We start from the raw sequence: 17164 nt of genomic DNA on the forward strand, positions 1-17164 counted from the left end.
ATAAATAAGTAAATAAGTGATGAGGATATAATATACAGCATGGTGACTATAGTTAATAATACTGTATTGCATATTTGAAAGTTGCTAAGAGGGGCGCCTGGGTGGCACAGTCGGTTAAGCGTCCGACTTCAGCCAGGTCACGATCTCGCGGTCCGTGAGTTCGAGCCCCGCGTCGGGCTCTGGGCTGACGGCTCAGAGCCTGGAGCCTGTTTCCGATTCTGTGTCTCCCTCTCTCTCTGACCCTTCCCCGTTCATGCTCTGTCTCTCTCTGTCCCAAAAATAAATAAACGTTGAAAGTTGCTAAGAGAGTAGATCTTAAAAGTTCTTATCACAAGAAAGAATTATTGTCATAACTATGTATAGTGACAGAATTATTGGGGTGATCACTTCACAGTATTACAAATATCATATCATTACAACATCTGAAACTAGTATAATGTTATATGTCAATTATACCTCCATTTATAAAAGTGCTGAGCCCAGTGGGTACCCAGCTTGGCAAAACCCATTGTCTGAAGGAAGCAAAAGGCATTTTTTCTTCTAGGAAGATGCCTATCCCAGGCTACTGTCTTGGTGAGCAGAGAATGGGCTTCGTTTCAATCCCTACATGCCCCTTGGGTAGGCACCTTTGTAAAGCACACACACTGCCCAGCTGCACGTGTCAACTCTTACAGGTTCATATGTGATATGAATGGGCCACATGTGGCTTCTTATATATGCCAGACCAATCAGAGCCCTTCTGTGGAGTTTTTTCCAACTAGACCGAATAGAGTCAGACTCTGTTGGTGAAAGTCAAAAGATGAATTTCATGAGGTATCAGTGACTGGGATTTCTACCATTTGAAAAAAAGCTATTGGTAGTAAGAAAGAATGATGCCAACATGCACAAAGAAATAAGAGAAAAAGAGGGCAAGCATTCAACCAGCCCTGAAGTTACTGTTTCCACAAACGCCTGCAACCAGCAGCATCCTGCCCTTATCATGGGTGGGTGGTTTGGTTGTTCAGCCTTCCCTTGGATTCTATGAGTCAATAGACAACCCTTTTGCTTAACTTCTTTGAGCTGGGTTTGCATCATGGCAGCTTAAGGGTCATGAAAAAAATGCAACAGTACTGCAAAGAGCAGCCATATATCATGGCAGCTGATGCTTCCAAAGGTGACTCCGTCTTGCAGAGATCAGTCTCTGACCAGCCATGGAGGAGGTAACTACAACCTAGACACAGAGAGGTGTGTGCTTGTTAAATGATTAAGAAGTGACAATTCCCTATTTCTATCTGGATGACCTTATGTAAGTCTTGAGACCTCTGTTTCTACATCTGTAAAAAGGGAATTTTAATAGTTTCTATTTCATAGATTTGTTGACAAGATTAAAGGTAACAACACATGTAAGTATTTGGGATAGTGCCTGGCACTCGATAAGTGTTAGATATGATTGTTATTCTTTTATTATTTCCAGTGTCAGAATGGTTCTTGACATAGGATAGGCACTAGTAAGAGTTGCAATGGATAGAACACCTCATTTTAACCCTAACTCCATAGCTAACATTCTTTGACCTTAGGTAAGGTATTTTTTTGACCCCCAATCTCCTCGTATATAAATGGGAAAAATAATATTTGTTTGCAGGTTAATTGAAAGATAACATGAAATAGTGTGTATGAACAAATTTTATAAACTCTAAACTCTACCCAACTATAAAAGATGAATGCTTAGAAAGATGAATCTGTTTGCTTCTTTTCAAAGATGTTAAGATACCAGTATTTTAATAACTAAAAAAGAAGTGAGATTTTGAAAACTAACATTCATTTTAGATGCAATAGGTACTATATGTTCTAAAAATAGAAAGTTTTTGCTACATTAGAATCAATAAAACTATTTTTTTAATGTTTGTTTATTTATTTATTTAGAGAGGGAGAGAGGGAGCCAGCGAGGAAGGGGCAGAGAGAGACAGGGAGAGAGAGAATCCCAAGCGGGCTCCACTCCCACTGCCAGAGCCCAAAGCAGAGCCCAACAGGGGGGCTTGATCTCAGGACTGTGAGATCATGACCTGACCTGAAATCAAGAGTCAGACACTTAACTGACTGAGCCCCCAGGTACCCCTCAATAAAACTATTTTAATTTTCATTTGAAAAAATGTGTCCTTTAAACATTTGTCCTTTTCTTGAATTTGCCCACATGCAAAAATCTTGCTTTCCCTTCATGAGACACTGTTGGAGCAATTTGAAGATATTCCAAGCTCAGCCTGGGAAAATAGCAATTTTAAAATTACAAGTCACGGGGCGCCTGGGTGGCGCAGTCGGTTAAGCGTCCGACTTCAGCCAGGTCACGATCTCGCGGTCCTGAGTTCGAGCCCCGCGTCAGTCTCTGGGCTGATGGCTCAGAGCCTGGAGCCTGTTTCCGATTCTGTGTCTCCCTCTCTCTCTGCCCCTCCCCCGTTCATGCTCTGTCTCTCTCTGTCCCAAAAAATAAATAAATAAACGTTGAAAAAAAAAATTAAATTACAAGTCAAATTTTGACATGATGTTTAAAACATTAGCCTGCATACAACAAAAGAAGCTTCAAATCATACCATCTGTTTGTTGTTGTTGTTGTTGTTTTTTGCACACTAGTATTTGATAAGTGGAGATTTAAAAAATAAAAGTGAATACAATCATCTCTGGACTGTTTCAGTGAAAGAGCAGCCTGACCAAAAAAAAAAAAAAAAAAAAAAAAAAAAAAATCTATTGTTTTTATAGCAAGTTTGCAGAAGATGTTCAGCAGAATAAATTCAAGTTAAAGAATAAAATTGTATGACAAAAAATTTTGAGAATAGGCAAGTTGAACACAGCACTACAACATCCCATTTCTCTTTTAATTTAGAACATCACCATCTGTTTCCATCACACACTCTTCCCCTCTTAACCTGAACATTTGCAAGGAAGGAACTATGAGGTGGAAGGGACTAGAGAAAGCCCGGGCTTCTGACTCAGCCATTTTCAAGCATGGTCACAGATCTGCTCAGAGTAGCTCCTTGGTGATGTGGTCCCAAGGTTGCGGCAGACACTATTGACTGCCTTCCAGCAACACTTTCCTTTGCTTCCTTGCTAACAAAATCTCAATTTGTTCCAGTTCTCAATATGCCTAGCCCTGGGGAAAACTTGTGATTGGTCTGTCAACTCCTTGCTACTACAGGTGGTGGAAATGACCCAGTTCCGGCCAATGTGCTATAAGAGGAGTCTGCTGGGGAGCTTTGAGACAGTCTCCCATCAGACAAAGGGGGAAAGGCCCATGAGGACAACCCTTCTGTCTTTGAACACTTAGGTGAAGATAAGATGCTTGGAGCTGCTGCAGACCTTTGGGAAGGTATGATGGGAAAACAAGTCCATCAGAGACACTGACTCAGTGGCTTAGCCATGTTGAGCTGCTGACCCACTCCAGAAACTCATATCTCTGGACTTCTTGTTACATGGGTAATTAAATGACTTTATTGGATAAAATGCTGTTAGGTGTTTTGTTACTTGTAAGGAAAATCACCCTAACTGATAATAGGGTCTTCCACACAAAAAAATTTCACCCCCTGCTTTTCCTCCCTTCTGCCCCATAATATCCACACAAATACTAAGCTGTGCATTTAGAAGCAAAGAATGTCAGAATTGAAAGGTATTCTTCATCTCCAAATAACATGATAAAGTAAGAAGTTCAGGAGTGATTCCCCTTGTTTAAAGAGTTGAGCCATGGGGCGCCTGGGTGGCGCAGTCGGTTAAGCGTCCGACTTCAGCCAGGTCACGATCTCGCGGTCCGTGAGTTCGAGCCCCGCGTCGGGCTCTGGGCTGATGGCTCAGGGCCTGGAGCCTGTTTCCGATTCTGTGTCTCCCTCTCTCTCTGCCCCTCCCCCGTTCATGTTCTGTCTCTCTCTGTCCCAAAAATGAATAAACGTTGAAAAAAAAAAAATTAAGAGTTGAGCCATGATAGGGCAAATGCCTTAGGGAAAGGAGAAACATACCTAAATCACCTGAACTTTGGTGTGAGTCACAGTTTCAAAATGATTTCCTAGGAGATTTGTCTGTGGACAGAGAATATTAAACACTAGGAAAGTGTGAGGAGATTATCTTTAAGAAACAGAATCTGGAGACTTCAAGATCAATGTCTTCTTCAATTTTTGTATGGCCAGACCTTAAGAAAGTTTTTCCACATGTGAGATGAAGAATGCATTTTTCCAAGTTGCTTTCCAGAGATATACAATGAGAATTTCCTCCAGAAGGCATGAGGGCTCTGGCCTCACCACACCCGTGGTGTGCTAGACCCCTATCTGGTCCTTAGCAACACAGAGGTTATTAAGTTCATATAACCCTTTGAAAGAGGTTTTAAACAAACAAACAAACAAACAGCTAAAATAAATACTACTAGGAGCATCAGAGACCAGTTTCCAAAGCTGCAAACATTTCTGAACTCGTGCAATCCAATTCTACAACAGCCCTGTAGATGCAACCCGACCAATCTAGTCATCTGAGTTGTTGGCTTATAAGATTTTCCTTGAGAAAAAAAAAAAAGAGGTTAGAGTGGGAGAGAGCCAAAGCCTAAGAGACTCTTAAAAACTGAGAACAAACTGAGGGTTGATGGGGGGTGGGAGGGAGGGGAGGGTGGGTGATGGGTATTGAGGAGGGCACCTGTTGGGATGAGCACTGGGTGTTGTATGGAAACCAATTTGACAATAAATTTCATATATTGAAAAAAATAAAAAAAATGAATAAACAATAAGATTTTCCTTGAAATTTTGACAATTCTTTCTTCCATTTTTTGCCTCAAACTTTTATGAAAACAGAGATTATTTTGATCAGAGAGAATATATTCTTTTAACTTAATTATAAAAACAATACATGTTTACATGCGTGCCTGTCCTCTACAGTGCACATCCCTAGCTCCGTTTAACAAGGTACGCAGATCATAGTAGGCGCTCAGTAAATATGTGTGGCATATGCCTGAAGAAATGCAGAAAACTTACAAAAAGCATAGAAACAGAACTTTAGAGAAACTCCTTATTCTATACATTTATTTGTAGACAGTCAATTCTTGTTCCACAAATATGTGGGGTTTTTTTTTCATGTTTTTACTTGTCTTTGAAGAGAGAGAGCATGAGTGAAGGAGGGGCAGAGAGAGGGCAGGGACAGAGGATCAGAAGCAGGCTCTGTGCTGACAGCAGCGAGAGACTGATGTAGGGCTTGAACTCACAAACTGTGAGATCGTGACCTGAGCCAGAGCTGGTCACTCAACCGACTGAGCCACCCAGGTGCCCCCACAAACATTTTTTCTCTATATATTTTAAATTGTCTTATTTCTTTTTTCAATAAAGGGGAATCCTATTATAGTTGTTGTTTTCTGAAAATGCTGGGCTTTCTGGAAAATTTCAACTGTACTATCCTCTACTATTATAAGGAACAGAAGGAATGTAAACTGCTCCCACAAGCTTACACATGTGATGGAGACAAATCTAAGTTTTCTGGCTGCCACTATAAGTTTCCCCACTCCACTAGGTAGGTCAGTCAAGACATTTGGTAGAGTTTTATAGTTCAACTAGAACCATTTCAAAAGCTGATGTAACCAGAGTAAGTAAATAATAAATGTTCTCCTTCATTTGCTGTTACATGGGGTAAACGGAAGTCATAGCATATTTACTTTGCTCACTTGAAGAGTGATTTATGCACTGATGTTACCAACCTTGTTTCAGGGGCTGATAGCATTATACATGCAGCTCAGGAAGTAAATGAGGAGCCTGTCATTGAAACTCCCCAAAACTGTCCTCATTAGCAACATGAGTTAGCAAATACAATATTGATGCTGCTGTACCAATTCCGGCTTGGGCACACGCTATTCTAGTACATCGTCTCCTGCAGACCCTCTGTGTGGTCAGGGCAGAAACACTAGGAGGAAATCATTTAGAATTTAATTTTAAGATTCTTTGGGCAGACCATTATAAAATTTTATTGCAGCCATCAACAGGGAGCCACAAAGGGATACAACAGGACTTGAGTTCAAATTACGGTCCATTTCTGATCATGTATGCCCACATTACTTGCACAGTGGATTGTCATTACCCTTGGGAAAATTGTCCTGGAAAAACAGGAAAATAACGATAGTTTGTCTTAAGTTCCAGTTTCCCCATCTAGCATTCATTCAACAAATATGTATCCTTTTAAGTGAGGGGGACCCTGCAGACCACAAAGCAGACTGCCTGTGCTCAGGGGTCTTTGTTTGTTAGGCAGGTACCATAAACAAATCAATAAGAAATACATAATATGATACTGAATAACCATAAATGCTACAATGAAAAAAAAAAGGAGGGTGAGGGGATGAGAGTGATATTTCAGATAGGGTTCTCAAGGGGAGAGGTGACTCTGAGCGGGAAAACAGATAAACTGAGGAAGCAGCTGCCTAGAGGAAGCGTTCCAGGCTAAGGGAACAGCAAGAACAAAGGACCTGAGGCAGGTCCTCAGTTGGCATATAAGAACCAGCAAAGAAGCAGTGTGATAAGCAGAGTGAGCCAGGGGTCAGGTCTGTGAACTAGGTTCAGAGAGATAGCCAGGGACACAATCATGCAGGGCTTGGAGGTTCCAGAGAAAATTCTGGGTTGGTTCTAAACACCAGTGATGTGACTGGAGGGTTATTGCAAGACAGTGACACGATCCAATGTGCCTTTTAAAAGAATGCTCTGGGTGCAGTTTGGAGACTAGATGGAGGTGTGGGGTGCAAGGAGGAGGAGGAGGCTGAAACTAGAAATAGGAAAACCAGTTAGGGGATTATTACAGAAATCTTCCAGAGACAGGATTTCTGGTTGGGTTAGATATGGAGTGGAAATGAAAGAGAAAAATGCAGAATGACTGGTTAAAAGCCTCACCAACTGAGTAGTACTATCAGTAAAGAAAAAAAAAAACAGGGGGCCAATTTTGAACATAAATGTGAAACTGTAAGAAAATCCCTCTTGATGGGGATGTGTATTGTAGATGTGCACGCTGGACCCAGCTATTACCAAAAAAAGACATTAAGGGTGGAAAGGCCCGGTTAAGATGATCTCATATGCCCTTATGAGGCCTTATAGTGTGGGGCCCTCAGAGATTTGAGGGGCCGAAGCCACATTTGCTATCAGAGATGGCAGAGAGGTGGGGGACACTTGTACCCACCATCGTACAACAGCACAGCACCCAGAAAAGGAGATTGTTGTGAAGGAAGACAAAGTGACTGTCAGGCATTCTAGTAACCCCCAGAACATCAAGATCAGTTACGTAGTCTGGGAGACCGGAAAGGAAGGCAAACCAGAGAACATTGCACGCTGGATTCTACCTTATTCGTACTGAACAATGTGTGCTTTTCGCATCCTACTGTTGATGCCCTACTGCAGCTACTGAAACCATTGCTGTGGTTAGAGGCCCTGACTGAGGAGATGTTCTCGGATAACTCACGGTGAAACATTAACTTCAGCAAGGATGGACAGAAGGGCACCCCTAGAAATAGGTCCTCAGGGATGTGCTCAAGTTAAAATGAGGGGATGTTGTAGGAGGAGCAAAGAAACCATGAACTGAAGATGAAGAATGTGTGGACCTTGATAAAGAGAGATTGGCTGCTGGTTTGGAGGGGCCAAAAGGAGGGATTGTACAAGCTGAACAGATCAGTCTTTGTCTGAAGCTGTGTCAGTGGGAAAAAAAATTGCTGCAAAGTTAAGGCTAAGAAAAGATCTGCAATCGAGATTGATGTAGATGATGATACGACTGCCCCGAAACAGAGGCTCTGGGGGGATGTTGAGGTAACTATGGCCCAAGATATATCATCAGCAGAATTGGGGGTAGGATCAGAAATACAGTAAACTGTTTCCAAGAATACTTTTGCAATTCTTCAATCTGTAAAGGCTAGAGAAGAATGAAATATACCTGATCCCAAATATAGTATCTGTAGATCCCATGTTGTATACCAAATAGCCTGTCCCAGCTGCCTATAACAGATATGACCAGGAGACGTTCAAAGGAAAAGAAGAAACGGAAGTCTTCCAAAATGATGTTATGGTACCTACCAGGGAAGGCCACTGAAATCTGTAACAGAGGATGACGCATCTGCCCATAAGACCCAGACTCCTGAACACAGCCAGTTCTGAGACCGGTTTCTCAAATCAGGCTTCCACCAAACGAGACAAAAGAATCTTTAGCACCCGTGATCATAAATTAAGCACCTACTACCTCTTTAAACACCATGCTTAATGCAAAAGACCTTCTACAGTCTCTGAATTTGTCACATCAGGTGAAAAGGAAAACAAGGCTGCCAATGAGAAAATGAAACTATGATTCCGAGTAGAAAAGAGCAGATGCAGCCAGAGGGCTGAGTTCCTTACAGAGTAGCAGTTCACTTAAGTGAACCCTTAAGCAGCCGGCCCCTTAAGCACATGCCTCAAGAGTTGGGGGCACTAGGTTGTACCATTTGTCATACAGGGTCCTGTCTGGCAGTCCAAAGATTGGCCATGGCTTTTGCCTGACGGATCACCAGTTGAAATATTTGTCAAATTTAAAGAATTTTGTCTCAACTATGATGAAATTTGTCTAGATCTAAATGTCCAGCAATAGAATGAAACAGTGTTAGAACTCAGTTATCACAGTGGCACCTGGATGGCTCAGCCGGTTAAGCGTCTGACTTCATCTCAGGTCATGAACTCATGGTTCATGAGTTCAAGCTCCACGTCTGGCTCTGTGCTAACAGCTCAGAGCCTGGAACCTGCTTTGGATTTTGTGTCTCCCTCTGTCTCTGTTCCTCCCCCATTTGCACTCTGTCTCTCTCCCTCTCAAAAATAAATAAAGATTTAAAAAAACTTAAAAAAAAGAACTCAGTTATCACAAAATTTCTTTGGATAGATCAGTTTTCTTAGAGTTCTAAGAAACATTGATAGCTACATGGTAAAACATACAGCCCACTTGAGATTCTGAATTTTCTCCTGTTTCTGGAATTTGGATCAAGACACATGGATATATCTTGACCTAAAGGCTGAGTGGGGCTCAAGCTTTATGAATTTACCAAAACCTACAAATGAAGGTCACAGATTGATCTTTTAACAAGACCTTATTTAATGCTTTGAGGAGAACCCTGATTAATATACTTATGTTCTGTGGTTTTTATCTTTTCCTGTGGTGTCCTCCCAACTCCTGCATTTCTTCTCTATTTCTTCATCTGCCAGAAGGCCCTCCTTTCCCTCCCACTCCTGTGTTCAGGGAGCGACATATAGCAGAATCCCCTGCCACGCTTCCAGCTATGTGATGCTACTGCTAATCGAAGTGCAGGTTGAAAAACAAGATATTATTTGTTATTTCTCATTGTAAGTTTTGTGATTACCACGACTGCTGTTTAGAACACGTTGGAATTACCACTAGTCTGAAGCCCAACCTCTGAATGATGTGTGTCTAATCACAGAATGGAGTGGCAGTGTTGTAAATGTCACCCCACTCTACTGCTCTGATATATGCCCTCATTAAAGTTGAGGAGAAGAAATTTAAATACCAGGGTTGAGCTCCTGAGCAATCATGCCATTTCTGTTGATCACCTAATGAAAATTTATGGCATTTAACAGCGAAGAGATAAGTTTACATGGGGATGCTAGCTTCCACAGACGTGCTAACCCCATTTCCAGAAAAGTCCTTCCATCACACTTGCCCTTACAGTGTGTTTTAAGATCCTCCTAATTGCAGAAAGCACTGTAGGACCGAGGAGAGGTTGGGCACTTTAGTTCTGCAATTTTATTACCAATGATACACATAAAATCTAGATACTGGTAAGCATCATGAGAACCCTGAAAGTTGAAACGTAGAGGCCAAAGTAAAGGCAAACTTTGCTTGATCTGTTTTAGACTATGCCTATACTATTTTCCTAGGGTCCCACAGATGTGATGTTTAATAACAACTATTAAAAAAAGCAAATATGGAGTATAAATATGAGCATAGAAACAGCCACACAGTGAAAAACCATTAACACCTTAAAAAGAAGCAGAGAGAGACATGTATCACATATTTGAAGTGGGTGAGAATTATGTCATCCCCAGAATCCAATTTGTGAGAGGAAATAAATATTCCCAGGAAGCCACAGCAACTCTTTCTGGTGGGGTGATTGTGGACTGCAACAGCACCCACTGCCTGTGCTGCGCATCGCTTGGCCTTTCTGGTTTGGTGTGGGCCCGTGGGACAGGGGGTGCAGGTGGCTGACGCCACGCTGCTCTTGTTTATGCTCTTTGTTCAATAGACTGGGTCTGTGGTCTCCTTCTCGGCTGAATCTGTAGAAGTGTGGCAAGCCAACCTGGTAGTGTTGTAAGTGGCCACGCTGCCCCTTAGTGACTGTTTGCTTCAAGGAAAGCCTGACCAACAATAGATGAAGAAAAGGAGAATGTTCAGGGCGCCTGGGTGGCTCAGTCACTTGAGCATCTGACTCTTGATTTCGTCTCTGGTCGTGATCTCACAGTTTGTTGAGTTCAAGCCCTGAGTTCGGGTCTTCACTGAGTGCAGAGCCTGCTTGGGATTCTCTTTCTCTCCCTCTCTCTCTCTGCCCCTCCTATTCTCACTGTCTTTCTCTCTCTTTCAAAAGAAAGAAAAGAAAAGAAGAGAAAAGAAAAGAAAAGAAAAGAAAAGAAAAGAAAAGAAAAGAAAAGCTTATTTTCCTCCACTGGACATAGGCAACTGCCACGTTAAGTCAGCAACATGTCTGTGCAAAAATTCTTCAGGCTTCTTGGCCAAAGGATGGCTGCTGTGGTTCTAGGCATCACATCTGATTTCAAGGCAGGTTGAAGCAGTGAAAGCAGATCGACTATCTGCCTGGTTTTATTTTTTCAGGAAAGCAAAGCTTTCTCAAAACCTGCCCCCCCCTTTCCTCTGTGTATTATTGACCCTAACAGGGTCACACCACCCTGGGCTTAAGGGAGACCAGATATCCAGTTTTGAAAGAAAAGAACTAGATTGGTATGATTGGTCCAGACTAGACCAGATTAGTCACAATACACTCCTGAGCTGTCTCCCTGCCTCTCTGCACTGGACAGGAGTTCGACTGGGGAGACACAAAGGGAGGATAGTTTGGGTGGACAACAATTGTGCCTGCCACTTGAACTAATGTAGCGAGTCCTAGCTTCCCAGCTCCCAAAGACCAGTCAGTAGCTGACCCCATTCTTCCCTTGCTTGCATGTCAATTGTATCTCATACTTGAACTGGCAAATGAAGAGATGATTGGGGGTGTTACGAAAACAACTTCCAGTTCTGCAGAAATCGTAAGACTAACCTAAAAGAAAAAACTATTAGAGTTGTCACAATCAAGAACTTAAGATACACCAGTTTCTGAAATCCTCCTCTTTTCTTTATTCTAGAGGTGAAATACCAGACTTAACATCAAATGCTTAGAAGAGAATGACATTAGGTGGACATCTAGAGTCTGAAGCCACCACAAACTTAACTTTGCAGAAAATCAAACATAATAAGTTTCCTTCAAGTAAGAGTGCTATATCCTCTCTTAAGAAATAGTTGGGATTATTACTTGTATTTTGGCAAATTGGTACAAGGAAAGGCAACCCATCTGGTCTGGAGGGGAAAGAGTTTTCCAAATGCTAACATTGGACCTACCCCCTCAGGAGCTAGGGTACAGGTATATAAGCCTTGCATTCTCTTTCACCTGTCAAACCCCTACAGATCCCTCAAGACCCTGCTTACCAATAACTTTCTTTACAAAATCTTTCATAGAATTCTCAAAGCTAGTCAAACCATCTGTAGTCTTACAGCCCTTTTTCATATTTCTGATTTAACTCTTACCACTGACACCCTGGAATTATTTACTTAGCCCTGACTCACCAACTAGGTTAGGAACTTATCCAGGGGAGTAGTTTTCTTCCAAACACTTCGGACAAATTGGGAAGCACAGTAGTAAGTTCTCAACATATGTTTACTGAATAAAATTACAAACTTGAATAATTAACAACCTACGACATTGAAGCCCCATATCTTCATTGAAACTCTCAAGAAATTAAAAATGCATTCATGGTCTCCAAAAAGAGATTAGCAAAGTAAAAAGCAAATGCAAACCAAGAAAAATATTTGCAACTCCTATCATGTAAAAATGGTTTATTTTTCTAACATTAAAAACTCCTAAAAAAATTGAGATGAAAAAGATCAACAAGACAAAACATAACCAGGCAAGGACATGGACAGACAGATCACGTAAAAAGAAGTATAAAGGAAACCTTAGGGGAGCTTGGGGGCCCAGTCGGTCGAGCATCCAACTCTTGATTGGGGCTCAGGTCATGATGTCACTGTTCATGTCGTGCGATGGGGCCCACAAGGAGAATCCCTGCATGGGATTCTCTCTCTTCTTCTCTCTCTGCCCCTCCCCTGCTCCCAACATGAGTACCTGCACGTGCACCCTCTCTCGCTCTCTCAAAATAAATACATTTTAAAACAAATAATAAAGGAAGCCTTAAACCAATGTAAAGATGTTCAATCTTATTCATAACTTCTTAAATGCTAATGAAAACTATACTGGGATGCCATCCTCACCCATCATACTGGCAAACATTCAGAAGTTCAACAATACCCTCTCTGTTAGTAAAGCTGTAGGGAAATAGGCATTTCCGATAGAATGCAAATGGCACGGTCCCTAGAAGGGCCATGTGGTGGTAACTATGCAACATTAGAAATGTTTCCCCACTCTAGCCCAGATCTCATACTTCTGGAAACTGATCCTACAGAAGTGCCTGCACAGCTACAAGGTGGCATATGCACAAGTGCTATGTTGTGGTATTGACTGTAAGAGCATAAGAAGAGAAGCAGCCCGTTTCCATAAATGGAGGATTGGTGACGTCAACCATGGAATGTCTCACAACAGAATCCATACAGCTGGGAAAGAGTGAGGTTCCCTTCTCTGCTGTGCTAGAGGAAGGCATCCAGGACAGATGGTTGAGTGGAAAGGCAAAATTCACAATAGTGAACACACTGGGATGCCTGTGGTGTCATAAAAGGGAGGGTAAATTTATTTTTTTAAATGTTTACTTTTGAGACGGAAAGAGAGAGTGCGTGTGCACATGAATGGGGGAGGGGCACAGAAAATGAGAGAGAGAGAGAGAGAGAGAGAGAGAATCCCAAGCAAGTTCAGTTCTGCACTATCAGCACAGAGCCCAACGTGGGGCTCGATCCTACAAGCTGTGAGATCATGACCAGAGTTGAAATCAAGAGTCAGACACTCAACCGAGTGAGCCACTTAGGCACCCTGTTTTATTTTTGTTTATAATTGCATAAAGTACTGAAGGTGTATACTTCGAGGGGAGGGAGGAGATCAGAGAACAGGGCGGGTAGAGTGGAAGCAGAACTTCTCATCGCATGCCATTCTCATTTTTAAAACCTGTGAATTATTACTTATTCCAAAAATTAAGTCATAATTTTAAAATCTTACATTTTGCACACAGGTTTTGGAGCCAGATTCTATGTCTTTTTATCTCTGCCTCACCTCTTACTACATCAGTGAATTTGGGTAAGCTTCTTAACCTCTCTGAAGAAGATTTTGAGGAGTTGATAAGTGCAAAGAAACAAAGCCTAAAACAGAGTAAGTTTTGTGTAAGTTTTGGCTGTTATTAATACTGTATTTAATAATAATAATGTTGAAGAACTCTGGGTAATGCTTTTGCGATAAGATTTCCGGAATCTTCCTAATATTCCCGTGTGACAATGGAGTACTACGTAGCAATGAGAAAGAATGAAATATGGCCCTTTGTAGCAACGTGGATGGAACTGGAGAGTGTGATGCTAAGTGAAATAAGCCATACAGAGAAAGACAGATACCATATGTTTTCACTCTTATGTGGATCCTGAGAAACTTAACAGAAACCCATAGGGGAGGGGAAGGAAAAAAAAAAAAAGAGGTTAGAGTGGGAGAGAGCCAAAGCATAACAGACTCTTAAAAACTGAGAACAAACTGATGGCTGATGGAGGATGGGAGGGAGGGGAGGGTGGGTGATGGGTATTGAAGAGGGCATCTTTTGGGATGAGCACTGGGTGTGGTATGGAAACCAATTTGACAATTAATTTCATATAATAAAAAAATTCCCGTGTGATAGGTATACTCTGTTTCTCTTTCCAAAGATGATAAAATGAATGCCAGGAGAAGTAAAGTGATTAATCCAAGAGGGCACTGAGTCAGAGCCAAGTACCAATGCAGGAGCTGACACCTGGGTACTGCCATCTCGTTCCACGTCACACATACGGGAACACTATGAGACCAGTGCATTGATTTCTATTCCTTTCTACCAAGTCAGAGAATATAATACATCTGATTTTGAGGTATTAGGAATGTGCAAACCTTTTCAAGATGAGCAAGACATCTGCAAAACACAGCCCCTGAAAGTAACTGCTACAATTCTTGATGAAATCTTCCTACTAATTTTCTAGTTGCCCAGAAAACAGGGGTTACCATGAGGCTGGGAGTTTCTAAGGAGAAACTTTAACTACAGGCAACAGGTTCAGCTGTAATGCTTGTGTTTACAGTGCTGAACATGCCCACCCTCTGATTGTCTATTTTTAAAAATAAGAATTGCTAATGCCAAAATGATAGAATTAGCTGGGCACTGTCAGATCATTTGTCAGTCCCCTTTGGATGGCTCAGTTTGCCTTCTGTGGAAAATGAATACGTACATGACATTTTGCTATTTGAATTATCAGATATATCAGATAACACCGATTCAAAACAGTACAAAGAAACATTTCAGGTTTTCTTTCTAATCAAAAAACAAAGCCTAACACATGGTGAAGAAATTGTGCCCCCTGCTGATTTAATTTGATATCAATGTCATCAGCTTAAAAAAAATTTTTTTTGAAACCTCCAGGACTGCAGGAGAATGCTTGTGTCTTCAAGGTCAGTAATTTTAGTGTCCTCTCGGATTCTAAGGCAGCCTCTGTCAGCAATTAAGAGCTCTTTGCTTGATATCGACCTTGGAGAAAAAGGAATCAAAAGAGGAATACTTCCTTTTGTGAGCCATATAAGAACCTTCTCAGTATTCCTCATACCTTTGTCACCTCTGAATGGGAGAAGCAGGCAAGACAAAAAGCTTAGAGAGACGTGTGGGCTGATGGTGAGCACAGCCCCTTGTGATTACTTTCACTTTTATTAGGACACAAAGGACGCTAGAACTCCGTTCCAACTATCAGGAGAAATAAAAATGCTCCTTGTGATTGATTGAGTTTATTCAGTCTGAGAATACTATTATTGCCATGAATAGCAATCATGGTCATACATTCAAGGCGACTGGAAGCCATTTTTTTAATTTGGTATGAACGACCTCTTCAGATTCTAAATGTGTCCTTTGAAAGGGCTCCAGCCCTGGACAAAATAGTGAACTATAAATGTAGCAACTGCAGCCCAACCCTCCCCTCTGCTGGGATCCTCATATTTGTCTTGATGTCTTGGGCCCTTCCTTGCCTATTACCTTTCAACCTGAACTTTCGATCTATTTCCTTTTCTGGTCTGGTACTAATTTCCAAAAGTGGCCAAGCAATCCTTCAGGAAGTTTTCATTGACAGAGCTTATACTCTTCTCTGCAATGAACTGAATGTTTATGACCTCCCCAAATCCATAGGATGAAGCCCTAACCCCACTGCTATGGTATTTGGAGGTGAGGCCTTTGGAAGTTTAATTAGGTTTAGATAAGATCATGAGAAGGGAGATCACATGATGTGATTGACGCCTTTACAAGGGCACATGGAGAGCAGAAAGCTTTCCTTCCACCATTTTAGGATACAGTAGGGTGGCCTTCTGCAAATCAGGGAGAAGGTCCTCACCAAGAACCCAACCATTCTGCCACTCTGATCTTGGATTTCCAGCCTCCTGAACTGTGAGAAATAATTGACTATGGTTTGAGCACCACCCCCCCCCCCGCCCCGGGGGTACTATTTTGTTATGGCGGCCTTAGCTAAGACATTCTCTCAAAGAAACACATCTTTAGGAGAAAGTCCTGAACTTAGAAAGGACTTCAATGGCGCATCCACCCTTGGAGAAGACAATGGAGGAGGTGTTTGGAGTAGAGGGCAGCTCCTCATGCCTCTCCCAGCAGAGGCCCTGGGCCACATCACTGCTTTTCTGCAACTGTGAAGAAAGCAACATTTTCCAGTCCAAAGGATGTAAAATTTTGTTCTAGATTCAAGTAACAGGTAAGTAGGAAAAATTGTCTCCCTCCCCCCGCCCCCATCCCTTAGAAGGACTTTCAGTCTTCCCAGGGTCCCTTTGTTCTTTAATTACGGTTGCCAGATTTAGCGAAGAAAAAGTACAGGACACTCAGTTAAATCTCCATTTAAGACAATAATTTATCATTTACATTTATTGTTTATCTGAAATTCAAATTTAACTGGAGTCCAGCATTTCATGTGGCGACCCGTCTTTGATTTCACTGCTTTGTTTTCCAGGGCATTCTAAATCCCCCCTGAGCTACTACTAAGCCAGAAGGGGAAGGAGGCCCAGGTCACCGCCGCCGCTATGTCGGGCGCTGGCTCCCTCTAGCGGCCGTCAGGGACCTCTCACCCGCCGAGGAGGTGCCCTCTGAGCAGCGGCTACCGGGGCGCAGGGGCCTGGGAGAAGAGGCTCACACACCACACCCTCAGGGGCGTTCTCCAAGCAGTGGGGAAAGCGCCCGAGTTCAAAGCGGGCTAAACTTAGATCCATTACACACCGCCCGCCACCACCCGGGCTACAGGAAAGTAGCCCTGTTCCCATTAGCCAAAATGGAGTTTCTTTTGTTTCCATTCAAAGTACAATAGACCAATCTCTCTAGAACAACCTAAGCTGTTGGTTAATGTCTAACCCAGCGCTGCACTCCATCACTAATGACCGACTGATAGCTGTCACTGCGTCCTGAAGGGAAGTCTAAGCCCTTCTCCCCACTGACCCCAAATGCTTTATCAGGAGCATTTATTGAGACAGCAAGCTCCAAGAAGGTGGAGACACTTAACCGGTCTTCTGTAATGTGCCTAACACCCAGTAAATATGTTTCATTGAAATATGTTTCACATTGTAGCACACTAGTGGCTTTGAATTAAAAGTAAAGAAGAAACCCATTCTTATCCTCAGATAATGACTACTTCATGAGGAGAGGGGGTGGTAGCTGAAGTACTTAACTCTCAGCAATGACTGTGGAATTGGGTCTCGGTATTCCAC

The 17164-nt window shown here is 42.2% G+C and overlaps 1 pseudogene; it reads left to right on the top strand.

Moving 5' to 3' along the window:
• The first annotated feature begins 880 nt into the window (after positions 1-880).
• LOC123609919 lies at positions 881-16767 on the top strand (annotated as a pseudogene).
• The last annotated feature ends 397 nt before the right edge of the window (positions 16768-17164 follow it).

Source organism: Leopardus geoffroyi, chromosome B2 (genome assembly GCF_018350155.1).
Source record: "Leopardus geoffroyi isolate Oge1 chromosome B2, O.geoffroyi_Oge1_pat1.0, whole genome shotgun sequence".
Taxonomy (NCBI): domain Eukaryota; kingdom Metazoa; phylum Chordata; class Mammalia; order Carnivora; family Felidae; genus Leopardus; species Leopardus geoffroyi.